At 37.8% G+C, this 18666-nt stretch overlaps 1 long non-coding RNA gene across 1 annotated transcript in view; it reads right to left on the reverse strand.

Moving 5' to 3' along the window:
- The window catches only part of LOC127525950 (uncharacterized), a 65324-nt gene extending 48283 nt beyond the window's left edge, over positions 1-17041 (reverse strand). The window contains exons 1-2 of the long non-coding RNA XR_007933557.1: positions 16943-17041; positions 1463-1476 (exon numbers count right to left, since the gene is read on the reverse strand). This is a non-coding gene — a long non-coding RNA (uncharacterized LOC127525950). The remainder of the gene's footprint in view (positions 1-1462; positions 1477-16942) is intronic.
- Between the last annotated feature and the right edge of the window lie 1625 nt (positions 17042-18666).

Below are 18666 nucleotides of genomic sequence, written 5' to 3' on the forward strand. Positions count from 1 at the left end.
AGGAAGAAGACGAAGCTTGGTGGAGAGGAGTGGAGGCGGACCAGAGACTAAGAAGGCATTGTGAGTGTGGCCAAGGACTTAAAGGGGTGTTTGGTGCTGAGGCACTGGGATTGTGCACTTGACCTTTGTATATTATGTATAATAAACGTGTGTGTGGTGAAACCAACATGTCTATCTGTCTGTGTCCAGGCTTTTCCCCACATATATATATATTTAATATATAAACACTTTATAGCCTATAAAAGCCAGCACATGGCCCGAAACTCAGGAGAACTGAAACTATGTTCCTCTTTCAAATGTGGAAACTGGAAGGAATTTTAGGATGCAAATTACTACCAGTTTTGTCACAGATTGACACCACAATCCATCCCAGGATTCCCATTTTTGCAATGTGATATCTACTGGTGGTATATGCTGTAAGCATAAGGAGAAATTCCACAGTCGGGTGTGCAGAGACTGCCAGTAAACCCTGAAAGTAGAGACCTTCTTGATGATGTAGCTGAGCTTCTTCTCTCACCCCACCTTTCTGTGCTGCACTACCACTATACTCCACCCGTTCATAGTGCATATCCTGCCAACTATGCCAAATGTTTTGTCATGAAATTTTATTGCAATCCATCCCAGGTTGCACATTTTTGCACTGTGGTAACTGCTGGTGGTCAGCCATGAACCCACAATGTCTGGATTATAATGGTTCTCAGAAACAGCTGTCTTTTCTATGTCATGAGCAATAGAGGAATTCCTATTCTAGGTTCACAGAAACTGCTGGTAAGCACTACAGACAAAATACTTCCTGGTGATATCAGCTGAGCTCTTACTCTGCTCCTACCTTTTTGCAGAGCACTGCCTCTACATCACCCATTAGCCCATAACATGGCAAGATGTAGCTCCACACCTGGAAGAATGACACTATGCTTTTCTTTTAAGTGCCTGAGAATTCTGAACGTTTGAGGACTACTGAATTTTTGGGGGGAGCAGAAAGACTGTTGGTCAATAGAGGGAGTATACTGAGTCTGGATCCGAAGGAGAGAATGCAAATAGGCTCACTAGCAGAATAAAGAGGCCAAGTTCCTGACAGGGAGAAGAGAGAGGGGAAGAGAAAGAAGAGAGAAGAATGGAGAGTGTGGCAGTGTAACTGGAGATGTGTGCAAGCTGGAAAGTTACTTGTCCTTTCTGACAGGATTGGCCACCAGCAAGGTTTTATTTGGCTTCTTCTGTTTTGGTATTTTGAGGTTCTTCCTTATGTTTTTCTAAATTGTGTGTTTTATATTAAACTAAGCATATTATGTTTTTTACATTTAACATCCTTGACATTATTCTGGCTGGGGGAAAACTATTCCTATTTTTTCGTAATTATTACAAGCAGAGCCTTTCATTCTGTTTACTTTCATCTGGCAAAGCAAACATTTGAAAACATTTATCAAGGAAACTATAATAATTACATATAAGTAAGATTTCTTACCTTCATTCTGTTCTCTGTTGAAAACAAAAGAAAAATAATATGAAACATATTTACACACTTTTCAGCCATCACAGATTTTAAGCATCTGAAATTTTTTACCTACTTAGAAGCTCCTGCTTCATGACTTGCAATGTGTTCTCATGGCATGAAAATTTAAACTTTTAATGTGTAATCTAATGGACTAATACTTATTTTGCATAACCACACTATTGCTCAGATTTCGTTATTCACTTATGAAACAGATTTTGTACTACTATACTAAAAAACACTACACCTCATCTGAGAATTTGACAGTCATCTCTGACTCAGTACCTTGGACACCATCATGGACTGACACATTTTTGCTAAAGAAATGTAACATTTCTTCCCATTTGCAATAACTGTAATACAAATCAATGGAATAAATATGATAGTTTCTAAAATCTAGGTAATATTCATTATAAGATGTAATTAATGCTTTGGTGAAATGTTGAGATTAATGCAGACAATAAGGTGGACTTTGCAAATCTCTCTGAATAGAAAAGCAGGCAACAAAACACAATGTAATTTAAAAAAAACTATCAGCCAAACAAACTATCCGAGTAAAAGTTAAAGCATTAAAGTAGAATTAATCAGCATAAGAAATATGGGGATGGCAGACATGACCATACAGTAGTGGTGCACAACAGGGCTCAGCTCAATTTAATATTTCACTTGTCAAGACAATTAGCTGTAAAATAGGCACACAGCTAAAGGGTGAACATTTAAGGAATTATTTATTCTGTCTTTTACTTTTGTAATTAATTTTGATGGTCCTGCCTTGTGCCCTGTGTTGGCTGGGATTGGCTCCAGCAGACCCCCGTGACCCTGTGTTCGGATTCAGCGGGTTGGAAAATGGATAGATGGTTATGTTGATTTTTTATCAATTGCTAAGAATTCAAATAAAGTACAATAGAATCTGAAAAGGTCAAAGAAGATTTTACTTCATAGCCAAGATTTCAGATATTTAAAGGAAAAATGACTGAACTATTATTGAAATGATACTATTACTATGCAATGATTATGATCCAGTCCTTATGCTGCAGGAGGCTGGAACCATTCCCACTCCCAAGGTAGCCAGTCTCACCTTACTCCCTGACATGGACATACATGCTTTTGCTAAACAAATGTAAAATTTAATTAATTTTTATGAAATTTAAATGATAAGGTAGAAACCAAACCCCCGGACACACACTCACACTCGCTTGTATAGGGCCAGTTTATTTGCCTTTCTCCAAGTCTTGTTAATAATAAAACAATTGATAAAAAGTCCAAAGCTTGATAAGTGCTGCTGCTTTGCAGTAAGGAGACTGTGGAAAATTGTGGGTTCGCTTCCCAGTTCCTCCCTGTGTGGATGGCACTTTGAGTACTGAGAAAAGCGCTATATAAATATAATGAATTATTATTATTATTTTATTATTATAAATTTAAACGTAAGTGATTCAGTCTTTTTGAGCCCTTTCTTTTTTGCCTTCACTACCTAAACAAACAAGAATGCAAGCAACCATAAATCATGAGGCACTGGTTTTAAATGACAGAAAACAGGCATAAGATGTGCAAAAAATAATTAAAACCAGGAAAAAAGAAAAGAAGAAAACAATGGGCATTAAAGAAGGAACAAAATGAGATGGAAAAAAAAAACCTAAGAGACATGAAACAAAGAGATTGTTTAAAAACTACATCTGAGTTCTTGGGCCAAGCAATTATTGAAACTGAATTTCTTGATATCTCTAATAGAGTTGACTATGTTAAACGTTATACTTGTCAGTAATATGCAATCTCCAGTTCAGAGAAAATTTCCCTTTTTTGGGGCCATGTCCCTTAAATTAGTTATATATACTATCTTTGGAGCCAATTAACCATTTTGATTATTTTTTGGCATTCATAAAATCTAAATATCATTAAGGAATTCTTTGAAATCACTTCAGTTTTTTTTTTTTTTTGTTTTCCCCCATGCCTCCTTACACACCGGTATGAGAAAAACTCCACACATGATATACTGTTTGATGTCTTGCAAGACATTGAGCTTTTTAGGGTTTCAAATATTTTTGGCCATCTAGACCTGAAAAAAAACCCTAATTTCTAGGCAATTTTTGGACCATATTTTGTGCAGGAAATTACACCCTTATGATAAAAAGCAAACCAATAGCTGTCTTCAACAAAAATGACTTGAAGTTGTGTGTGCCACATTAATTAACTCCAGGGATTCATCCCTGATTGGGATACAAGGGGTCAAAGTTACTCCTTTCACAAAACTTTTTGAAAATGGAGATCAGTAATATAGGCATGTGAAGTGTCATTTTATGCTATTCTGAGGTTACTAATTACCAATATAATATTTTTGATATTTATTTCTTTACCGGTGGTCTCAAGCTCATAAGAAGACGCTCTAAAAAGGTTAAAAATGACAAATTTCACACATAAGCATGTGGATTATCGTGTTAGACTATGTCAAGGTCAGTGATTATAATATGATTTTTTGATCCTTTACTAGGGATGTAGCCCTCTATAGACCTCTATCAGAGGGTGAAAAGTTACAAATCTCTATTACACTCTAAAATATTTAACTTTAAACATTTAAATTCAAGCACACATTTTTAATATTTCAAATATTTGTCGTAACTAATGCCGTTTATTATGCACTTCTCCCTCATAAAGTAAATCATTACATTTCGTATGAACGCTCCAAATTAGGTTGGGCTATTTCAGACTTTTTCTACTTCTCAGATGGTCCCTTCTCTTATTAGTCAGCTATAGCAATAGTGGGTTGGCTGTTAGCCCAATGGCATGTGCATGCCTGACAGTTAACAGATGATATGATGTTCTGCGGTCTCAATTTTCATTAAACATTACTTTCACTAAACACAAACCAAACAATTTTTAAGTATTATGTATCAAATCAGCTACCCATACCAGACCTATATAATATTTTACAGAAGCAAGCATTATTATCTGGCAGCTGAGATGGCATTCTGGTGTGGTGGTTAGAACTGCCACCTTGCAGATCTAATGTCATGGGTTCATGCTCGGTCGTTTTCACTGGAACGTTTTACTCATGGATTCACAAAGATCCACAACACATTAGGTTCATTAATGTAAGTGTGTGCGTGTGTGTGTGTGTGCGTGTGTGCGTGTGGACCCCAGTACCTCATCCAGCTCCGATCTTTGTCTGGCACAGTTGCTGTTATAGGCACCAGCTCTTCTATGATCTTGAATTGGATTATGAAGATTTGAGGATATCCTGTCATGATAACATTATCTTGTATTTCATTATATTTAAAGAGAACATGTACTGTTTATCTTACTAGTGAGACTTAAATCTACACCAAAAAATACTGTAATTTTTTGGAAATACTCATTAAAAAGAAGGAACAAACCTAAAGACAGCTGAACAGCAGAAGAGAAAGATGTGAAACAGTGCGAGAAGAAAGCGGTTGGAGGCTACATACCTCCTAAGAACTGGTCTTCAGTGGGTTCCACAGCAAAGTCTCTTTCATGCTTTGATGAATGGAGGATTCTATCAACAATTTTAACATGAACAAGCTGACTACAGCCTGCTTTAAAACCTACTGAGTATTTTAATATCCCAATAAGTAATTATAATCAAAATCATACTAATAATTCCAACACAACCATTGGGGTTTTGCAGTGTGACTGCATCTAATGGTAGCATGTTGAAACACAAAACAATTGATCTCAATATCTCCATCCCATATTATCGGTAGCATGAGAAGTCCTTTAATGTGTAGGGAGAGTGGCACCCTATACCTCTTGAGTTGTGACCATACACTAGCTTTTGCCTGTTCATGCATATTTTACAAAACAACATGTGAGCAGCAAGGCAGCTTTTACTGTACTCTGGCTTGAATTCTAACAGCTAAGTTGTTGAAGAACGGGCTTCCCATAGCATCGAGTGGTTGCAAGTCTCAAACGATGACATCTGTGACTCATTTGTTAGCCAATGTTAAACTACATGACTTTATAGTCGGAGAATTTAGCATCTGCAGTTGTTGAACCTCACTGCTTCAGAGTGTGTCAAACTATATTGATTAGGAATTGTAGGGGGTGATTTCTCTTACAATATTTCATCACCATTCTAAGTCTACTATTATGCCGCCAAGTATTGTGAAGTCATCCTATTCTGGCAGCAAATCAACATCAACATCTGCAGTTTTCCTAGTAACAGATTAAACACTTACAGTATGAGTGTAATGAAATGGGTTTTCCACCAAAGCAAGATAAGATGAAGCCTCCAAAAACAAACTATATAGCAGGCCAAAATCATACCTGGGTCACCCAACAGAGGCAACTTTGACTTCAGCCAGTCCTCTAAGTCTACCTGTTGGCTACAGAAGGATCAGACCCAAAATGGGGAGCTGGCAAAATACTATAATAGACCCAAAATAAAGTGAAAACCGCAAAAGAAGAAGGAAAGCCATAAATGCTTGGCTTGTATTGAAAACACAAAGAATCTTTACAAATAAATCACTTATTCACAAAAAAATAATGAAAAGTTTAAAATGGAAAAAAAATGCACAAAGAAGTATTTCTAAAGGGAAATCCTAAGCAAACGAAGTCCCAACATGTTAACAAAAAAAAAAAGAAATCCAAAAAACCAGAAGAAGCAAGATAGAAAACACAATACTCAGTGTACAGTAAATCCACCAGAAACAAATGATCTCCACTTCTAAGCCTGCTCAGCTTACTTATAAAGCCTGGGGGAGGGCCTTGGAATGGTGATGTCCACCAATAAAGTTGATGGAATATAACTATATCTAAAAAGACAGTGCACTATTACAAAATCACATGTGAAATCAACAGAAATAACATAAAGACACGAGACATAATCACTCAAAATCAATTCAAACATGAAAACCAGGTATGCCATTCTTGGCCGCAATCTTCACTCATGTTTTTTTTCTTACTTTTGAATGAACAAACATATGTGCTGGGTCCAAAGTTCAATGATCTTCTCATTCATTTGGACATTCCAAGACATTGACTTTCCTTCTTTTCTTGAATTTGCTCTGGTTCTTCAGATATTGTGCGTATTGTATACATTACATTTCCGGTTGAGCACTTATTTGCTGTCAGCTGTGACGCAAAGAAGATTTTACATCTACAAATGGCAACTCACCGTGAGTTTGCAATAGCAAATTAAAGAATGATACAATTGAGTTACTGGGGATGATGAACTACACAACAGATGGTCGTGGGTGCATGCTGTTCTTAAAAGTACGTAAGTGAAGACCATGACTGAAAATGATCAGAAAAGTCATGAAGTGTGAAGCCAAAGTGGAAAACCATTTTGAAAATTTTCTGTGGTTTATGGCTTCTGTTATTGTTTTCTGAATTTAACTAGTGTATTTTCTACATTAGTACCATCGTTTGGTGTAGAATACGTTTAAGTGGACATCGAAGTTGATTGTGTTAGATTAAGCTAGTCTTGCAGAGCTTGCATATAGTTTTAATTTTGTTAGTGTATTGGTTATGTGTGCCCTTATAGTATTATGACTCAACCTGTGAGGGAACAGGCAGGTGACACTCTGCAGTGGGTTGGGCAGAGCCGTGCATACTGAAGGAGCTTAAGAGGAGCTGTGATGAACAGTGGAGGATGTCAGGACAGGCAAAGCATGTGGCTGACAGCGAGCATGATGACAGTGATCCCCCTTGAAGAGGAAAAGCATTGTCTCATAAGTCTAACAGTGGGAGTTGATCATGATCCTTTCTTAATGGGACAATAAACGGTCCTTTCAAGAATCTTCAAACAGCTACAGTTTTTCCTCCTCTGTACCTCCGAATTTTATAATATGTTCCAGACTTTGCTTTATTTTCCAATCATCCAAAAATCCACAATAGCTTTATTTGCCATTTCATTGTTTAGAAGGAACAAATGCCTAAATAACGTGAACAAAAAAAAAATGTGCAGGAGAAATGAGTGATAAATTATGTAAATTACGTGACATTCTGCATGCCCGTCAGTGAGCAATATTTAATAGAACAGAATATTTAGAAGAAAGCTGAGGATATCCCAGTTGAAAATTGTTGATCATGAGAGGAGAGATAGCTGGATGGGCATCCAAATCTTGCCCTGACAGGCAGTTTAAGGATTTCAGCTAACCAGTTTGTAGTGGTTGGGGTGACACAAAGATTCACACCATCGAAGGGATGGTGATTTATTTATTTTTTCAGTGGGGACCCCAGAAATGCACCTAGCCTTGGTCTGACTCGCACACAGTCACTCATGGAGACACAGTTAAACAGTAGATTAAATTAATAACAATACAATATATTAAATGAAATAGAAATATAAACAAAAAAACCAACAGTGATAACAAATAATAACACAACTCAACAACAAGGAACCAGAACAATAAACACTAATGACAAAGTCCAAAACACAGTCCAAATGTAGTGGCAACAGATGATGATGGATGAAAGAGAGAGAGAGAGATCCTGTGAGCTGTTCACTGTAAACTAAGTTTGACTTACCTGTATCCTAATGTGGTGAGGGTGATGAGATTGGGAGTGCTCCCTCTGACAAAGATGAGACAAGTCTGATCAATACTCACACAACTGTCAGACAGACCATACATCCAGACAAGAACAGTAATCCAGGACAAGATATAGTAATCCAAATGGGTGTGACAGTGATGAAAAGACAAACGGATGAATTCAGACTTTAGACATCAGAACTCAGCTCGTTTTGCAAGTTCCCTCTTTAAAGGGCCCGCCTGCCCGATCTTCTTCCCAGCAGCCCCTGCATCCTCCACTGTCATTCAATAGTGCAACACTTCTGAGACCACTGGGATATGTGGTTTTTTTTTTCTGTAGCACTTCTACAGGTTCACAGACTAAAGGGAGTTTATGAAGTAGTATTGGTGGTTGATGCCTAACTTCGACATCAAAATAAAAAGTTAGGATAATAGTTTGATGACTTTGTGGTTTTGATTTTTCACGTATTAGCTATAGATTGTGAACAAAATTGTTCACAGATCAGATGTGACCTCTAACACTGTGGCTCTCAATCTAGTGCTTAAACATCATCAAGTCCTGAAAGCTACCACTGCTACGCATTAAGACGATATAAGCAGAAGGTCTTATGTTCTTTGCTAGGTCAATGTGTGAAGCTTTTATTGAAGTCTTAATGTTTCTTAAACTTTAGCAGATAAGCAACAAGAAGAGGGAAGCCCACTCGTGATGGTATGGCCACATTACCCAAAGTGAAGACCACTCAGTGACAAAGACTGCCCTTCATCTCAGCCTACAAGGAAAGGGACTATGTGGATACCCCAGGAAGTGATTTCTAGATAGATCATCACATTTTAACATCTTTGTTGTAACTCAGTGTTTAGTCAAATAAGATGCATTTAACCTGGGGACGTGGGTTCGCTTCCCGAGTCCTCCCTGCTTGGAGTTTGCATGTTCTCCCCGTGTCTGCGTGGGTTTCCTCCGGGCGCTCCGGTTTCGTCCCACAGTCCAAAGACATGCAGATTAGGTGGATTGGCGATTCTAAATTGGCCCTAGTGTGTACTTGGTGTGTGGGTGTGTTTGTGTGTGTCCTGCGGTGGGTTGGTACCCTGCCCGGGATTGGTTCCTGCCTTGTGCCCTGTGTTGGCTGGGATTGGCTCCAGCAGACCCCCATGACCCTGTGTTAGGATTCAGCGGGTTGTAAAATGGATGGATGGATGCATTTAACTATTCCTGACACAAGCTACTTGGGAATATAAAATGCTTCTGAACATGGGAGTCGTGAGAGTGTTTCATGCTTGTGTTGGCTCGAATTCTTATTTAAGGGACAGGCATTACTTCAGCAATATGTGAAATTGTGTGAGCTAATTGAGCAGATGTAATAATTAATTCTGATCCATTCGATTAATTTTATATACTGTCACAATGAGCTCCTCCTCCACCTCACGATGTCTGCACCAAGAACACAGGGAATGCATGAGGAAAAGGAATATCTGACACCTCAGAGCAGATCAAAATTGGAAAACATCCTCAGCAGGACACACCCAGGAGAATCACTGGAAACCCAGGTTCAAAGAACACCCCATCATGGAGAGGCCAACCTGTCCGGTCATATGACCTCCATCTTTACAAATTAAAATGTACACCAGAACCTCAGAAGTCAGGACACTTCCATGAAGCCTGAAAGAAGGAACTCTGATCTGTGACTTGTGTATTTATTGTGAGAAGAGAAATCTAAACTAGTACAACTGAAAGGATCTCAGCTCTGTGTAGGTTCACTGGTATAATTAACTGTAAAAGAAATTTGTGATATGAAAAACTTTTTGTAACTCCTGTGGACTAAGACCTTTGGAGTCTGAGAATTAAACATGGAATGGCTGAGGCACGAGCTCCTCCTCTAATTGTCTGATCACCAACACAAGTACCAATATTCTACTACATGTATGATATTACCTCCTAAAATTCATAGACAAGTTCTAGAACAAAGTAAGTTGTAAATTAATAAATTATATATAATAGCTATACATATAATTCACCATAAAGTATTGTAGAAACTTTTTCCAAATGATATAATACCATGCAGAACAACATGTCTCAAGAATCTTACTACCGGTATGTCCAATATTAATTTATTACTGTTAATAGTATAGTTTATAAAGTTCTTATTAACTGTTAATAGAGATTTATACTAGACACCTAATCTTGTGTGACTCTCAAATCTTAATGCCATACTTGTGTTTTTCTTCACAACCTGAAACCACAACACCTTGTCACAATTTTTAAAATAAATATTTCCTTTAACTTTTAGCAGAGACCTGAAGCAGGTAGTGAAACAGAATGGCTCTGTCCACTTCACTGCATTAAGCCTGAAGCCCATTTTTCTTTTGCCTGAATCCTCTTAATCTTATTTCAACCTTCATACTGTATATGCAGACAAGATGGGAAAGGAAGGGGAGCTAATCATGCCAAGAAATGTTACCTTCACTGGAAGTAGAACTGCAATATCCAAAGGGCATAACAATCCACATGTCTGCTTTCCACAACTCATATGTTTTTAGCACTTTTGGTTCCAACTTAACTACTAGGTTACCCGACAAAATCTGTTAAGCATTTATGATGTCCCATCAACAGTAAAACCACAGTGTAACAAACGTTTCTTACTGTTATTGAAGTTGAACACCTACCAGAGCAGGCAGTGAACACACAACACACAAACCACAAGATGAACATCCGTAGTGAGAGGACGACTTTACAGTGTCCTGCTTCTTGTAAAACGAAGAAATGTGTGGCTGGTAAGAGGCATAGACATCTTTCAGCTGCAACGGATCAAATCACTCCATAAAAACATGGTAAGAAAATTCCATTACTTCCACTATTATCTATTATTTTATTCTATAGATGCCATTTGCAGTGAAGAGTTAGGAACAACGCACATTTTATAAAGAGAAAAATACTAAAATGTCAGGAAAAGTTCTGTAAGTCCCCTACTGCCTTTGACAAACCTGTTTCTTTTACCATAATTAACATTAAGCAGACTTTAACCCTTCATTTAATAGCTTTATCAGAAAGGCTGTTTTAGTACCATTTTCTTTGCTGAGCCATACTTGTAGAAGTTTTGTATGTTTTGAAGAGCCATTCAATGTTTTGTCCTACCAAATTAATAGCCATAAATTAGCAAACTGCATCTATGAAAGACATTCCATCTTCTAACAAATTCTAGCCAAGTTAGGGGACTATCAAGGATAAGTTAAGGATCTGTCAGGTCAAACATCTCCAGAAGAAAGTACAATAAACTGGGTCGTATTCTTTTATTATCTTGCTAACAGTCAAATTTACGCTGGAAATCTGCATTCCTGCAGAACAACATTCAGGTTTTTTGCTGCTCAGGACCAGAATTTATGGGTAGTGAGCGAACACAAACGATTAGACTTTATTCATGTGGTTGAGAGCAGGGGATCAGATGAACCTCTAAGAAAATTGTTGAAAAATGAATACACAATATATATGGGGTACCATTTGTAAAATGTACTTGTTTTTTTGTACTGTCACTTATAATGCATTTACTGGATGCCACACATAACAGTCCTCTCTTTTTTCAAATGTGTGTGATTTATGTTGTACAAAATGTCAAATCACTTGTTTTAATCACAAATGTCCAACTTCAGTGTGAATCTACCTCTTATTGGCAAATATCTTAGCTAAATGGCAACATTCAACTTAAAAGGAATATCCCAGGGAATGGTAAATATCCAAGCTAAATAACAAACATCTAATTTAAATGGCAAACATTCCTGCTAAATGGCAAATATCCAACTTAAATGGCAAATATCCCTGCTACCAAATAACAAAAAAATAAATAACAAGTATCTATTTTAAATGATTAATATCACAGCTAAAAGGCAAATATTTGACTTAGGTAAATATCCCTGGTAATGTCAATTATCTCTGCTAAATAGCAAATAGCCAAATTAAAGGGCAAGATTACTCTTGCCCAGTAAGCTTGATATATAAATATCATATTTATTCCATTAAAGTTGCATATGGTACTTAAAGATAGTGTTAGGCCAGGTTTATACTTCATGCGACGAGATGCATGCTCCAGCAAGCATTTTAAATCTGGAGGAATCCAGCAGGTGGCAGTGCGAGATATTATCACGGTGAGAACGGATTCGGCTTCGCTGTGTTGTGAATTGCCTGGAACTCCCATTAAATTCTGATGACACCTTACCGCAATATCTCCGAAAAGGATGTTTAATGATCAAGTCCATCAATCCAGGGAAGTGCCCATTCCAGCTAGCACTGGGCACGAGGCTGAAACAATCCCTGGATGGGGCATCAGGTCATCGCAAGGTGAATACAAGCACTCACATAAACTAGCGTCATTTTAGTGTCACCAAATCTGCATATCTTTGGAAGGAAACCGGAGCACACTGTGGAAACCCAGCAGGAAAACATGGAAACTGCAGGCAGGGAAGACCAGCGACGTGACTCCCTGCGAGACAGCAGTGCTACCCCTCTGCCACCGTGTCACCCCCATGTGTGTAATTATTAACAGTATTCATTATTTAAAAGAAATTAACGATTTATCTGTAAAATGCAACATACATACTTTAATGCATTTTATCATGAAAGTGATATCAAGTATAAATCTAAAGATTCGAATTGTGCAGAGAGTTGGAATATCATACATACAGAAATTGTTGAGCATGCAGGAGTGGCTGGAGAGTCTCTCTACAAGTTCAAGCTGAGACCAGACGACATTCACTTAAACTAAACTAGGTGTCCAAAATTAAAGCCTTTACTACTACACAAGAGACATTCACAAGAGAGTATACTTCCTAACATTTGCATTTCTATTAAGCATCCTCAGATACATCTCAACGCGGTCTTCATTCTTCATCATCACATACAGTATGTAATGCTATATAATGTAGTAATGTGGTATTTAAAGAATCCTGGTGCCCATTCGTTTCTTTTCGATCCCTACTTATAGATGCCAATCCCAGCTGCACTGGATGACAAGATGGAACCACTTGCAGATGTGAGTCCAGTATAATGTGCAGAAAATGACACAGCTCTGCACAATTAAACTCGTAAAAAATGTGAATAGTAATTTGTATTCATGAACGTAATAAAAACTTTATAACTAGAATGTTTCTATCACATCGCATTTAAGTACAAAACTGACAATAAATTTTATTAAAATGTAACAAAGTACACAATTTATTGATGTACAGTATACAATATTGTTCTAAATAGGTTTAACATGAAAATATCTAGTCAATTTAATATTTTTAAACATATTTGTAAAGAAAGCAAAAATACATTTTCATTGAGTTATATGTTACTTTTCAATTTTTTGTCACTTCTTAGTTTTTTGTTCTAAAACTTCACTTGATGGCCCGTAATTTGTAAGCTTTTTCTGGTACAACCTTATGAATCATCCAGCAGCACTCGGCCATCATAATGACATCCTAACGTCTCTGGTACTTTCTTTCCATGTCCTTGATATCCTGATGAAATCTTTCACCCTGCTCCTCACTTGCTGCTCCAAGATTTCCAGGAAAAAATCTCAAAGGCGAATTCAAAAGTGAACTTGGAGACTCATGTTGCAACCCAATTCCTTAAACTTAATCATTTCACAATTTCCTTATAATTTCGATCTTTATTGTTACCTAAAAACTTACCAAAGACTCTTGTTTCAGATCATTCATTGCAACATCAAGTTCTGTATAACAAATTGTATTTCTAATATCAAGTCCTGCAAAAATGCCCTCTTTCAATTTAGCTTCAGACAAACCTGAAAAGTTTGACACAAAGACAAAAAGCAGGCTCCATCTTCTGATAGTGCTTTGACAAACTGTGTCCTTAAACCAAGTTTAATATGAAATGGTGGGAGCAGCACTTTAACTGGAACCATTTTGCTATCCCTGATGATGTTTTTGGCTTCATGCTGTAGCTTCTTTGTAGCTGGCCATTCCTTCTGACCCCAATGTCAGTTCTTGGCCTTGCTATCCCTCTCCCAGAGAGACCTGGGAATTGTGTATGCCTTGACTACAGTTTATGATTAATCACAGTTTTTAATTCCAGCTATATTCTTGACCTTTGTAAGAGCCAATCTTAGAATGTTTAATGTTAATGTTAGAATTCCTTAATTTCAATAATAGAATATAACTTTCTCATAGTTACTTAGAATATGGTATAGTCTTTTACCCCTGCAAGTTAACATGAAATCGAACTTTCTTTGCTCTATCTGTAAAACTGAGTGTCAATTAAGCCAGTTAGGAACTAGTTCTATTGCCAGCATGGACTGTTAGAGGAGTTTTCAAATAGGAGATGGCATACAGTTTTCTGACCGTGCTTAATGTGCCTAAAGTACAACTGTATGACCAAACTTAGAGAAATGAAACAAGATAAGTAAGCTATAAAGAGATCTTTTCTTTAATTCAGCGGGTTGGAAAATGGATCCATCCATCCATCCATTTTCCAACCCGCTGAATCCGAACACAGGGTCACAGGGGTCTGCTGGAGCCAATCCCAGCCAACACAGGGCACAAGGCAAGAACCAATCCCGGGCATGGTGCCAACCCACCGCAGGACACACACAAACACACCCACACACCAAGCACACACTAGGGACAATGTAGAATCGCCAATCCACCTAACCTGCATGTCTTTGGTCTGTGGGAGGAAACCGGAGCGCCCGGAGGAAACCCACGCAGACACGGGGAGAACATGCAAACTCCACGCAGGGAGGACCTGGGAAGCGAACCCGGGTCTCCTAACTGCGAGGCAGCAGCGCTACCACTGCGCCACCGTGCCGCCCGATGGATGGATATATTTTCCTCTATTTTTTGTGTAAACTGTTTTTGCTTTGAATGCTAATAAAACTTTTAAAATGAAGAAATTTGGTCTGTGGAATTATTTGGAACGTGTGTCATACTATTTGAATCATCCTATGAAGCAAACTGAAAGCTGCAGAACTTTCGTAATTTTGGACAAACTCAGCTACAATCAAATAACTTTAAATGTAAAATTTAATATTAGAAACTATTAAATTTAAACAAATATCATTTAAATGTTAATATTTAATTAACTATAGTGCAAAAGTGATAAATACATCTATAAAAAGTGTTTTATTAAAAACATGGAGAAAATTCATTTTCATTTTTGAATTCAGTGCCCAAAAATATATAGAAATCACATGAAATAAACAATTTTTTCATATATACCCATGTAGTGTTTTATTTTGCAAACCTTAAAAAAATTTGAATTTTCAGCAAGTATTTTAGAAAACTCATTATTTACATGTAACATTTAAAGCATGACAACTACACACCATGCAAAAATGTCTTCTATATCACGTGCCTTGGCAACATCAGCCCAAATCCTAAGAAGCCCTTAAATCTGAGAGAAGATTTCAGTACACTGTGAGATAAGTGCAGGTCAAGTTGGGTCTAAAATCAATGTACGGCACTGGAGCCGCTTTTGACCAGTCATTCACTCATTCATTCACTCATTTATTCATTGTTTAAAACCATTTATTCTAATACACGGACTTGATCATTCAAACATACATGCATTCTCGAACCTTCTTCATCCAACTCAGGGCTGAGGGAGGGTTAGAGCCTATCTTGCAGTACTGACTACAAGCCAGCAATCCATTGCAGGGCCCGTGTTTAGTCACTGCATTGTGTGTGAGTAGCATGGTGGTGTAGTCTTTTAGGTCTGCAGTCTCAGAGTTCCAGTAAATCAGTACAATTACATCCCAGTTACCGTTCGTGTGTATTTTGACATGTCTGCCCAAGTCTGCATGAGGGTGTGCTAGGTTGACCCAGTGTGAGTGAGTGTATGCTTCAGTATGGTCTGTCAGTTTTGGTTCCACTTTTACACACTCTTCTGTAGTAAAATTCTGCCTCTCTGTGATTCTGAAATGGATTAAGCTGGTTAAAAAATGGATGGATGGAACTCACATCCAAAACGTGAAATAAGTACTGTTTTTTCAGCCAAGCTATTAAACTTGCTGCACAGAAGGTAAAACCCAGTTTATAAAATATGTTCCATCCATTATGCTTGCAGTAATTTTTGTTTTGCTCCCTCAGTTTGCACGGACATTGTCCTAGAGATACTCCAGTTTTCCCCTATCATTCCAAAGATACCCAGGACAAGTCTAGGAACTCAAAGCTGGCCCAGTGTGGGTGACTATAAGTGTGTCCTAAGATACACTGGCAGCCCTCCTGGATTCCCACCTTACACAAAGAGTTTCCAAAAAGAGCACCAGCTTAATGTAATCCAGTTGGATATTCATATTAGAAAATAGGTAGGTAAACTGTAAAATTATACTGCAAGCAGTAAAAGCGCACTGCACAATAAAGTGCAGTGAATACACTTGACTTAAGTATTCATAGTTTTCATACTCTTTCTCTGTATGTTTAGCATTCGTTTGCTCAGACATTGATGCGCTTGCTGCTTCCTGAGCAGCTCTTCTTTTCTCCACCCTAGTGGCTCGCTTCTTCTCTTCTTTCATCAGCATCTTTTCATGTTAAAACTGATTAAGTCAGAGTTTGTGTTGCAATTACTTAGTACGTTTTCTTAAATCTTTCGCTTAAGCTGGCACTTCAGTCTTCAATCTGCCTCAAGAATGATTTAAGATATGAAGAGGTAGGGGAAGTGATGGAGATGGTGGTAGGGATGAGAACGATGCACGTACGTATGCACTGCACAGCCGCCCTGCTGGCCACTGCCGAGAGTTGATTCTACAATAAAATAAAAGGAGGAATACCCTTGGAGGTCAATCGTCACCCTGAAAGCGGATAGTAGACGCCACATAGTATATGTGTACCAAATTTCAGGTCAATAGGTCAAAGGGTTTGTGAGCTACAGGTGATTTAAAATCCTGGATAGACAAACGAACAGCCACGGTAGTGTATTATATAAGAAGATAAGTTGTCAGTTTAAGGCTATAATATAATACTGTACACATTCACTTACTGTATTTCGTCCATAACATCTTCTATGTTTGCCATTCTTCCACCTAAGAAAAAAATAAAAAAGAGAATACTGGATTTTTGTGGTGACATTTATTCTTTATTTTCTGTCATTTTTTTATTAGTAATTCAACTAAATTCTTAAATGGCTGCTGTTTAGATACAGCCATCAAATATAAAGTACTTTGCTAAAGCCCATTTTTAAGGGCAGCACCCCAGCACAGTAATTATGTCTGCTGCCCCACAGATCCATCGTCCTGTGCCTCAAGTCCTGCAGTTAGCATGTTCTCCCCATGTCTAATCTTGGTTCTCCATTTTTCCACCTTTATTCATAAAATGTGTGTGTTTGATTAATATGCTATGCTGAAATGCCACAGAATGGATGTGTACATAAGTGGGTCCTGCAGAAGATTGGCTCCAAATGTATTCAGCTCCTGGGATACAACCTTGAGTTGAACAAGTGTTATGTGACGTTATTATGGCAGACACCTAAGTACCTAATGCACTTCACATGTTCATTGTAATTAATTTATTTACATATATTTTACATTTTTCCGAAACTAAATTATATTTTTTCCTTATGCAAAATAAATTCATCTTTCCAGAATCCAGCTGACCTAGGATGGCTGTAATTTGCACTCAAAACTAACCTATATTAATATCTTTCTATAAATTTTGGTATAAATTACATGACATTTGCCTTCTCTAGGAGAATCTTTGACTTGCACATCCAGATTAATTTTTCTTACCTTCTGAGAGAGGATGGGGATATGAACCTGAGTGGGCCATGTTCTGTGATTATATTGCCGAAGTGGGTGCCGTAATGTCATTGGTGTCTGTCACAGTGGCAATCCCCAAACCTGATGGTGGATGCCAGCAGTAAAGGGAGCTGTCAGGCAGAAGAAGGAGAGTTTTCAAGCTTGCTTTGCTTGTGGAACATCAAATGCAACTGACAGGTATCAACAGGCGAAGCAGAGCATGGTGATAGCAGTTGTAGAAGCAACAACATGGGTGTGGGAGAAGTTCAGTGCGGCCATGGAAGATGACTTTCGGTTCTGGTGTTATACTTTGTGTTTACTTTGTAATGAGTATATAGTGTAGTGGGCTTATAGATGAAAGTGTGCTTAATAAGAAAGCCATTTGAAAACTGTAATTTTAATTTAAATGTTTCGTTTGTACAATAGGAGCATGGACTCTCTTTTAGTAGGATCACTCTGTACCTGAGTGGTGAGGTCTGAGTCAACATCCTCATGGATTACACAATATAGCTTTAACCCATGGCTGGATCTCACTTCCTTCTATGATGAAAATTTACCATGCCTTCTCAGGGTTAAAAGAAAATATAAAAAGAGCCAGACGGACTGAAAATAATTTATGATCAGTTTGAGGAAAATTCTGCCAGCCTTGTTCAATCATACTGCTTACTCCATGTCCATGTATCCTTCTTATTGAGGATGACTTACTGTAATTGGCTCTGTGTATTACAGTTTCTTGGCTCACACACAAACTTTGAAGATGAACACCCAAGGCCACCAGTTTAGGCTGAATACCTGATGTAAACTGTAACTGACCCACTGAAACTGACAGTCTCACTACAGGATGGACTCTCAATCACATTTCTGAATGTGTCCTTCTACATCTGAACATGAGGCATAAAGCTTCTGGTTCAGTTGTTTCTTGAGTGTTTGCTTCTTGTATTTGCTATTGAGAAGAATTTTCTACCTTGGC

This window comes from Erpetoichthys calabaricus, chromosome 1, assembly GCF_900747795.2.
Source record: "Erpetoichthys calabaricus chromosome 1, fErpCal1.3, whole genome shotgun sequence".
In the NCBI taxonomy this organism is placed as follows: domain Eukaryota; kingdom Metazoa; phylum Chordata; class Cladistia; order Polypteriformes; family Polypteridae; genus Erpetoichthys; species Erpetoichthys calabaricus.